General features: G+C 37.2%; 2 long non-coding RNA genes across 2 annotated transcripts; both read left to right on the forward strand.

The window, feature by feature from the left end:
• Positions 1-797: 797 nt before the first annotated feature.
• On the forward strand, positions 798-1,523 carry LOC144425635 (uncharacterized). Its single transcript, XR_013477566.1, has 3 exons — positions 798-892; positions 1,045-1,350; positions 1,426-1,523. It is a non-coding gene; the product is annotated as an uncharacterized LOC144425635 (long non-coding RNA).
• Positions 1,524-1,881: 358 nt separating this feature from the next.
• Positions 1,882-3,223, forward strand: LOC144425882 (uncharacterized). The gene is made up of 4 exons (XR_013477708.1): positions 1,882-1,963; positions 2,140-2,246; positions 2,320-2,428; positions 3,218-3,223. It is a non-coding gene; the product is annotated as an uncharacterized LOC144425882 (long non-coding RNA).
• Positions 3,224-8,677: the final 5,454 nt, after the last annotated feature.

Consider the following 8,677-nt stretch of genomic DNA (forward strand, 5'->3'; position numbering starts at 1 on the left):
AATCTATCTACCGGTACATATAATTCTAATCGTAGGTAACTTGCACAGGAATCCTTTATTTCAACCTATGTGAAGAGGAAATACAGTTTGCAGAAGCAAACCAAGTATTTGTGGTATCGATACGTGAGTATTGTTATATATATATATTAAGTGATTAAATATTTTTTTACTATGCCAACTGGAACGCATTGTGCAGTGCCGGGATGCAGCTACTCCTATGTCAAGTCTAGGAAAGCAGGACAGTCTGTAAAAACACTATTTTCTGTTCCTCGGCCCGATCTGGCAAAGACTCCTCAGGAAAGGAAACACCGGGAAGGGTTGTCCAATTTTTTATTGGCGATGAGAGACAGTAGCAGAGGAGATAACATCAAGGCTATGCTGCACAAAGAAACGTAATATACTTTTCTAGGCATACTAAACATATATATGTCCCGAGAGCATATATATGATTGCAGGATATTTTTAGTGGATGTGTCAATTGGGTGCAGCAGCTGCATGTCAGAACAGTTCAAAAATGACGAGGAAGAACACCATCCAAGCCAGGTCATGTTGCAAGTTGATGATACTGTGCATGATATGATCAAGGTCATGTTTACTTTTCGTTTTATTTCACGATCAAAAAATTTTTAATGTAGCCCTACTAGACTCAAGAGATTAATTGTATGACTGACTTGTGAATATTTTCACAGGCCACTTTCGCTTCTGAAAGTTCCATCTTGAATACTTGGCAGCAAATGTTTTTTGGTCAGCAGCTTGCCAACTCCAATGCTCACCATCCAGATGTGATCCGTTGGGCTATGGAACTCTATTGCAGATCGCCTTCTGCCTATCATCATCTGCAAACATGTCAGGTGCTGACTCTCCCTTCCCCAAGCACTTTGAATCGCTACAGGTAAATGTAATGCTTCTAACAATTGTTGGGGTGTACTATGGTGAATTTAAATTAACTTTGATAACCATTTGGCCATGTTGTTTTCTTTCGGTCTATTTAAAAAAAATATTTTGTCTATTATCTGTCTACTTATTATATCATACATTGGTCAGTGACTCGCGATTGCTGATTTTATTTTTGCAAAAATGTCATTCCACCACAATCTGGGATTAACCAACTGGCATTGAAAGAAATGGAGAGAGTCATCAAAGACAAGGAAGGGTTCATTGATTGGATTTGTTGCTCTCGATGAGATGAAGGGTAAGCTCATCTTAATTTTTATTTACAATCTTACATCATTGTCATATATATGAATCTCTGATACAGTTAGAGAAAATCTGGTCTGTCGTAACGGCAAATTGATTGGTTTCGTAGACAAGGAAATGACAATAATGACCAGCTTGCTTCACACATTTTAGGTAAGTTGTTACTGGGGTTAGACTTCGATAGACTTTTCATGTAACGCAGTATTAATGTTCTACATGTTTCTTCAGTATTCTACGTTAGAACCGTGAAGCGAGATCTGTCGATTCCTTTGGCGTGGCATGCAACCCGTAACTCTCCAGCCTCCAAGCTTTGTCGGGTGTTTTGGGAACTTTAATTGAATGTGAGAGCCGAAGCGTAAAGATCCTTGCTGTAATCGCAGATGGTCACAGTACCAACCACCGTTTTTTCCAACTTTCAAGTGGCAACTTGGAATTGCCTTGTGATGGTGTATTGTTTGCTCCTAATATATGCGACTCTGACAAGAACATATACCTATGTTCTGATCCATCACATTTGATCAAGGTAATAAAAGAAATGGGCAAATGGCATTGTAATGCGTTAATTTTCAACAGCCTTTTTTCATTTGTACAGACTGTTCGAAACTCGTTATATGCATCAAAAGTTGGTGGGAAGAAGCATATGCGCCGAGGTGGCCAGGACATTGTGTGAAAGCATATTAAAGATCTTCATATGCAGAAATCTGTTCAGGTCCTTGGCCGTACCAGACTGAGTCCATCACATGTAGAGTTAACACCATATAGTAAGGTAAGCTAATAATTGTGTTGGTTTGGCCGCACGACACGCTGATGAAATCCCTGAAATGGACTTATTTCAACTAAAATTTTTTATTCGCTGCCAATGCCCTTGACTGTGGTAACAGGATTTTCAATAACTATTTTTTTTAATACAGAGTGATTTGGGAAAATCTTCTTTATTTTCAGATGAAAGTCAATCTTGCAACTGATGTGCTGAGCTGGAACGTCGGCCAATGTTTAAAAACCATGAATGGGACGAATGGAACTGCCAAATTTGTTTTGATGTTTGCAAAGTAAGTCGGTCATTTTTTAGAAGAAAATAAATTCCCTATTTTTGTGTCAGTTAAGCATGTATCGTCCATTCAGATGGTATGAAATTGTCAACTGTTCCTGTAATTGCCCTATACGATGCGTCGACGATGATAGACTGTCTTGGTTGAAGAATGACTTCATGGGTTCACTGTTGGAGTGGGAAGTGAGTTGTATTTTTTGTATGGTTTTATTCAATATGATCACAATCTTTAAAAAGATCTACAACCATAGCATTTGAAGATTATATTGTATTTACTATGCCATAACATTGGAAATGAGAGATGTCATTTTGGGGTCGGCTAGTGTTATTTTCATGCATTATTTATTCTTAAAAACAATTATAGAATGAGCATGGTGTAGATCAGGCCTGGGCAAGTTGCGGCCCGCGGGCCACGTCCGGCCCGCGGCAACGTTTCATCCGGCCCGCGAGCAGGTTTCTAGATGTGGACACTTTCTTTTTAATTTCATATAAAGTATACTTTAACTGTGAACAAAATTTTGTTTAGGAAAATGAAAAAGTCGGCAATACCATTCGACAAATTTTTTTTTAAATGACCGATTGTTTTCGCCAGCTCGAGATGTTATTTAGACCATAAACAACTTTACGTCGGTGATTATAATCACAAATTTCCTTCAACCTCCATATATATATATATATATGTCTTGCATACGGAACTGTGAAACCATTGAGAAAAACGAGTCATTATATAATAATGCTAAAGATAAAGAAGTGCATCTGCAAGCAACCTAAATCTAGATTTCAGAGCGGCAATATAAAATACTAAAAACTGGACACATACAAGATTGATGTAGAAGGCTTGCGACAGATTAAAAACGCTGTTGTAGAAATTGGAAACTGAAAAATTTCTGGTGCCCATGGCACAAAGTAAAGTAAATTCAACCGATTTTCATGGTACTAAATTGAATTTAACTCGATGTGGTTTTATTGCAGACGTAGGGATTTTTCTATTGGTGAAATCCGTAAAATAGAGACAAGTCATTGTTGCAAGAACAAATCACATTTGTTGATTTCACGAAATCGCAAAACACGAATAAAAGTAATCTGGCACTTTATCTCACATTTTTAGATCCGCGGCATGGGGTGGTATTTAAGAGTAGTAATGATTATATTTTGCCAAAGCAATCGCGGGTTAAGTTTAAAACAACAAAGCAAGACATTTAAATGTGCCCATATCAATGCATTTTAAATATACCCGTATCGCAAAAATAGGTATCAAAATTAAGTATATTCCGGCACTTTATTTCACATTTTTATATACGCAGATAGACGTTGTATTTTAGAGCAGTGCATTCCATACTTTTAAACTCGCAACGTCTTTCAATGCGTTACAATTTTCCACGACCCCTGTTTACGTTAAAAATGCTATGGTGACAACAGAGTTATATGAATCACGAATGTTTGGCCATCGAAGGCATGGTCTTAATTCCGCATAGTTACTCACTCTTTAGCATTAATGATAAAATTCAGCATTGTTTTGCAAGCGTGACGTTTCTCCGATCATATGTATTGTCTCGAAATCGCGATATTTATGTTTTAAACTAGTTTTAATAACTGTGTTTTAAATAAAAATAACGGAGTACAATAGTACTTTGTTTTATTTAAATGTGTACTGAAATGCATTAAAAACGCACAATTGGCTTTACTTAGTCCGGCCCGCCACTGCATTTGGAATATTCAATGTGGCCCGATAGCAAAAATAATTGCCCAGCCCTGGTGTAGATGAAAAGAGTTTTCCGGCTCAGTTTCCCAACCTTAGAGTGTCGGGATATGTGTCTTTGCACTGCTTTAATCAGGATGTTTTGGAAGCTTTCTTCGGAAAGTTGGTGAGATTTTTTTGGGGGATTAAACTGTATGGGTATCTATCTAGCCATGTATATATCTAATCCGTAGCATCTCATTCATAGAGACAACTTGGATCTAGATCAAGCAATCCAGACATATCTCAAGTATCCTATGGCAGGGCTACTCAACTGGCGGACCGCGGTCCGAATCCGGACCTTTCGAGTATTGGATTTGAACCGCACCTAATTATTTATTTTGGATCATTAACCCCACTTTTTGAATTTTCTATTATAAAATGACTTTCATAGTTTTGAATATATTCGAAAAGAACTGTAACACCATAATAAACAATTTTGATTTGCTACTAATCATTAGTCGGTCGAGGAAGTGCTCGTTTAAAGATGCCGAAATATCATTTCTGGAAAGACCGGACCCAAATAATTTTGAAGTTTTGGTTGCGGACCTTCGATAAAAATAGTTGAGTAGCCCTGTCCTATGGAATAACCCAAATTTCGCAAAGAAAGATCATCAAGAAAGTCAAAGGTGGTAATACAACCTATGGGAAAGCGAATTCCTGGACAGGCATATGTGAACATCCATTGCCATCAAAAAAAATGAACATTAGCATAATTTCGGCTGCAATCATGACTTACGATATTTAGAATTTGCAGATTATGCTTTTTCTCTTATATTATCGTGAATTGTTGCCGTAAAATCAATATTGGTCTTTTGTTCAAAACATTTGACCATACACACAAGGCTTTGGAGTCGGGAGTCCAACATTTTTTCTATATCGTAGCTGTGCGCAAAATTTGGTTGAATTAATCAGAGTCAAATTTTTATCTTTATATCTCATTCAAGTTTTTCTAAAAAACTAAGCATTGATAGAGTATTTTCAATAGATAATTAAATTCAGTAAGACTCACTAAAGTTTTTGTAAAAGTTTTGTTTGTTGTAGCCTGTTTCGAACTCTTTGGCAAATTTGTATTATGGTCTAAATTTACTGGACTTCACAGCCTGCTCGGAAACTTATTAGTGCTGTTTTATAATAGCATGGCAAACAAATAACAAGTTTTGCTGGCAGAAGATTGAAGTGGATAATGCAGTTTATTGCCTTAATAGACTGATGTATTTGAGACTTTGTATTTTAGTTGAATCAAATTTAATTGGGTGCTTTTTGTTTGGTACATAAGAGAAACACTGAGATAACCCGCCCCACCCAATAATTCAACAATAGACTCAATCAAGTATCTCAAGCCTTTTATTTTAGCAGTTACTAAAAAAAATTGATTGAAAATATGACTGTTGCTGATTCTGGCCAAATCTGGTCTAGTACTATTAGAACAGACACCAGACCCCTCGGCCCTCATTTTGAATAATTTGTAAAACAACTTTCTCGCATATGCATGTGAAAGCACTTTTATAAATAAACTCGTTACATATCTTGACACTTCTTTGTGACCATTGCAATAGGATAGCATGTCATTGACATTGGTATCAAAGTTTTGAGACTCTTCTAACTTATTTTCAATTCCTGCAAAGTCTATAAGATGTGGCTGTTTAGCACATTCCTGCGCCACTTTTTGATAAGCCTCTTCTAATAGTAACAAGTGTGCTTGAGTTGGATACTTTAGCTTTGCCTTTGGGAACTGCAGTAATGGGATTGTTGAATGGGAGGGCTTTCTGCACAGAGGGAGTCCAGGGCTTTTGCTGATTCTGCAAATTTAATATACCCCATTTTAGGGTATCTCCTGCAATGTACTCAATTATGCCTTTTTCATAACTGTCGACCTGTTCGCAAAATAAATTCTCCAGGGCGGCAAATGTTACATTGTCATCCAGTGGCTTGAGAATGTAGTTGGTTATTTCCAACATGGCAACAAGATAACTTATAAGTTACTGAGTAATTAACTAGAGCTAGGCTGGGTATGTGAAAAATAATTACAGAGATTGTGCAAATTGATGCTTTTGACTTTTAATTAATCAACACTCCTTTTTTCTCACTAATTAGGCTATGTGGCTGATTTCAGACAGATAACAGTTTTAGCATCGATTTAGTATGAGAATAAATGGTAAGATAGCAGTCCAATAAAAATAGAGTAAAATACAGTGGTTTTCAATCGCAGAGGCCAATACAACATTGATAGTAAACAGTAGAGAAACATATTTAATAATTCTGAAAGCAAACTACCGAATCATGACCCTGAACTGATAGATTGGCTAGATACGAACCCGCGACATCTTAACACCAAACGGCCAACGCTGGAATAGATCGCGCTGAGAAAAACATCGCATTTCCTACTTCCGTACCTCTTTACTCATGTGGAACGACCTTTGAACCCGCCATTGAATTCTCCATTATTATTCTCTGTGGTACAACCCACTGTGGCATAAACATTAAACTAACGAGAACATTGCCTCTGCAACAAACTATATATTAGGAGAGCAATGCTTAAATATATTGATACGAAGGCCAACTTAAAAAGTAGAAAACGAATCCCATAGAAATTAAAAACTTTTTCACAGCAACAAGAACAACAATACCAACATCATTATATTAACAAAACAATCCATGGGACCCCTTCATTTCTAGCAAGCAATTTCGAGTCAATACTGCCCAGTTAGAAGACTGATTGTCTAATGTATCATGTCGTGGATACACGACAGATAGGGTGCGATATCCTCTCTCGTTATTTTTAATTATCTGATAGAATTGTTGATTAGAAAACGGGAATTGAAAATACTTACCGCAGAAGTATCACTGAGTAAAATCCATTAAACCTAGCACACCTTCAGAAATGTAATGTTTCGATTATTGCTGGTAAGATAAATCGGGGAAGGATAACAATCATTTTTACCGCAGTGGTTTGGGTTGGCTTACCCCTTTCAGTGGCAGCTTCTCTTGGATACACGACGGATAGGATGCGAAATCCTCTCTTGTTATCTTTAATTATCTGTTAAAATTGTTAATTAGAAAAAAGAATTTGAAATATACGTACCACAGGAGTTGCTCGGAGTAGAATCTATTAAACCTAACTCACCTTCAGAAATGTAATGTTTTGAATAAGGTGGGACGATGCAAATCTTCTTTTTTGCTGCGGAGGTATGCGGTTTGCTATCCTCTCATAGCGGCAGAAATCCTCTCTTGTTACCTGTAATTATCCATTAAATTAGATTAAATCATTCACTGTTCCAGTTTGCAGGTAAAGTTAAATTTATACTCTGATGTGAAATCGTAAATCATAAAGAATGAGCTTCGCTCAGCCCAGACCGGTTGGTGTTTGTAGTTGCCCCATAACAGGGTTGTCCAACCTTTATGGTCGAAGGGCCACATGTGGTTTACGAATGATTGTGCGGGCCACTCACACCAAAATTATAAGAACAATGAAAATACGAAGATACAGTAAAGTCAAAAGTTTTTACCACACATAGATATTTCATTGTGAAGTATGGCACTGCTTTTATCCAATAAGTTTGTCAATATTCAGTGCGATGGACGTATAGCAATGCAAAGCGAATATTTCATATGACTGTCAGAAATTAGTGATCTTACGGGGAATTTGACATGGTTCATCCGTGAAAAAACTTGCTTCTACAAGTAAGTGCTGTCAAATATTGACGTCATAAAAACTGCCTCTTCCAACTTCACAGAAAAAGGGCAGGAAAACAGATTGAAATACGTGACAGACGATAAAAATAAATTCCAATATCTCTTTCCAGCAATAGCGCCCGCAAAGAGACTTAAAAAAGCTTTCGATAGCTGGGTGGTGCTTCTCGCGCGTTTGAACGACATGGAATAATTTTTTTATTAGAGGTTTCAATAGTGATTTGTGAAAGACATCGGGACAAAGACAAATAGACAAATAATATCATATAAGTTTATGTTATTATTATTTTAATTTTGGTTCGACGACGTCCGCCTAATGAAAACCAATAAGAGACAAGCTGAGTGTTTGTAGTGTGATGTAACAGATGTCAAGGTCATATATTAGTTATATAGACGCATTTATTGGAGAATCGAATCCAGTTGTATTGCAACAGTTCCTCAAGAATGAAGATCGAAGACTGGAAAATGGACATGAACCGCATTTTCGACGACGATTCGGAAGGAAGTTCAGCAGAATGCTCCAACCTTATGAAACGTAAGCGGGTCGAAGAAGAGCAGCCGAGCTGGCCAAAGGGAACGTTGCCGACACGCTGAAATAATATATGGGCATTCATAACAATTTCGAACCTGAATCTGAGGAAAGCTGGAAATGGGTGGTGATTGGTCCGAAAAAAGAAGGACACCAGTGGTGAGTCAGTGCATGGTATATTTTAAACGAAAAGTTTCCAAATCGAGTTTTTTTAACAAAAGATTTTAGCGCAAACCCTATTGGCCATTTCGCGACCCATCGTGGGGTCGAGACCCCACAGTTTGAACAACCCCGATTTATATAACAGTACTTTTATTGCTATTATAGTATTTGTTGAGGGATGACTTGCTATTTTTTATTCAGCATTGCTAAAAACCATTGCAACAGGGCATAAGATACCGGGTGTGAGTGACTGATAAAGTACCAAGAACTACTTAATGCTGCTACAGAACCTATAGTTGAGATCATTTTT

This window comes from Styela clava, chromosome 8 (assembly GCF_964204865.1).
Source record: "Styela clava chromosome 8, kaStyClav1.hap1.2, whole genome shotgun sequence".
Lineage (NCBI taxonomy): Eukaryota > Metazoa > Chordata > Ascidiacea > Stolidobranchia > Styelidae > Styela > Styela clava.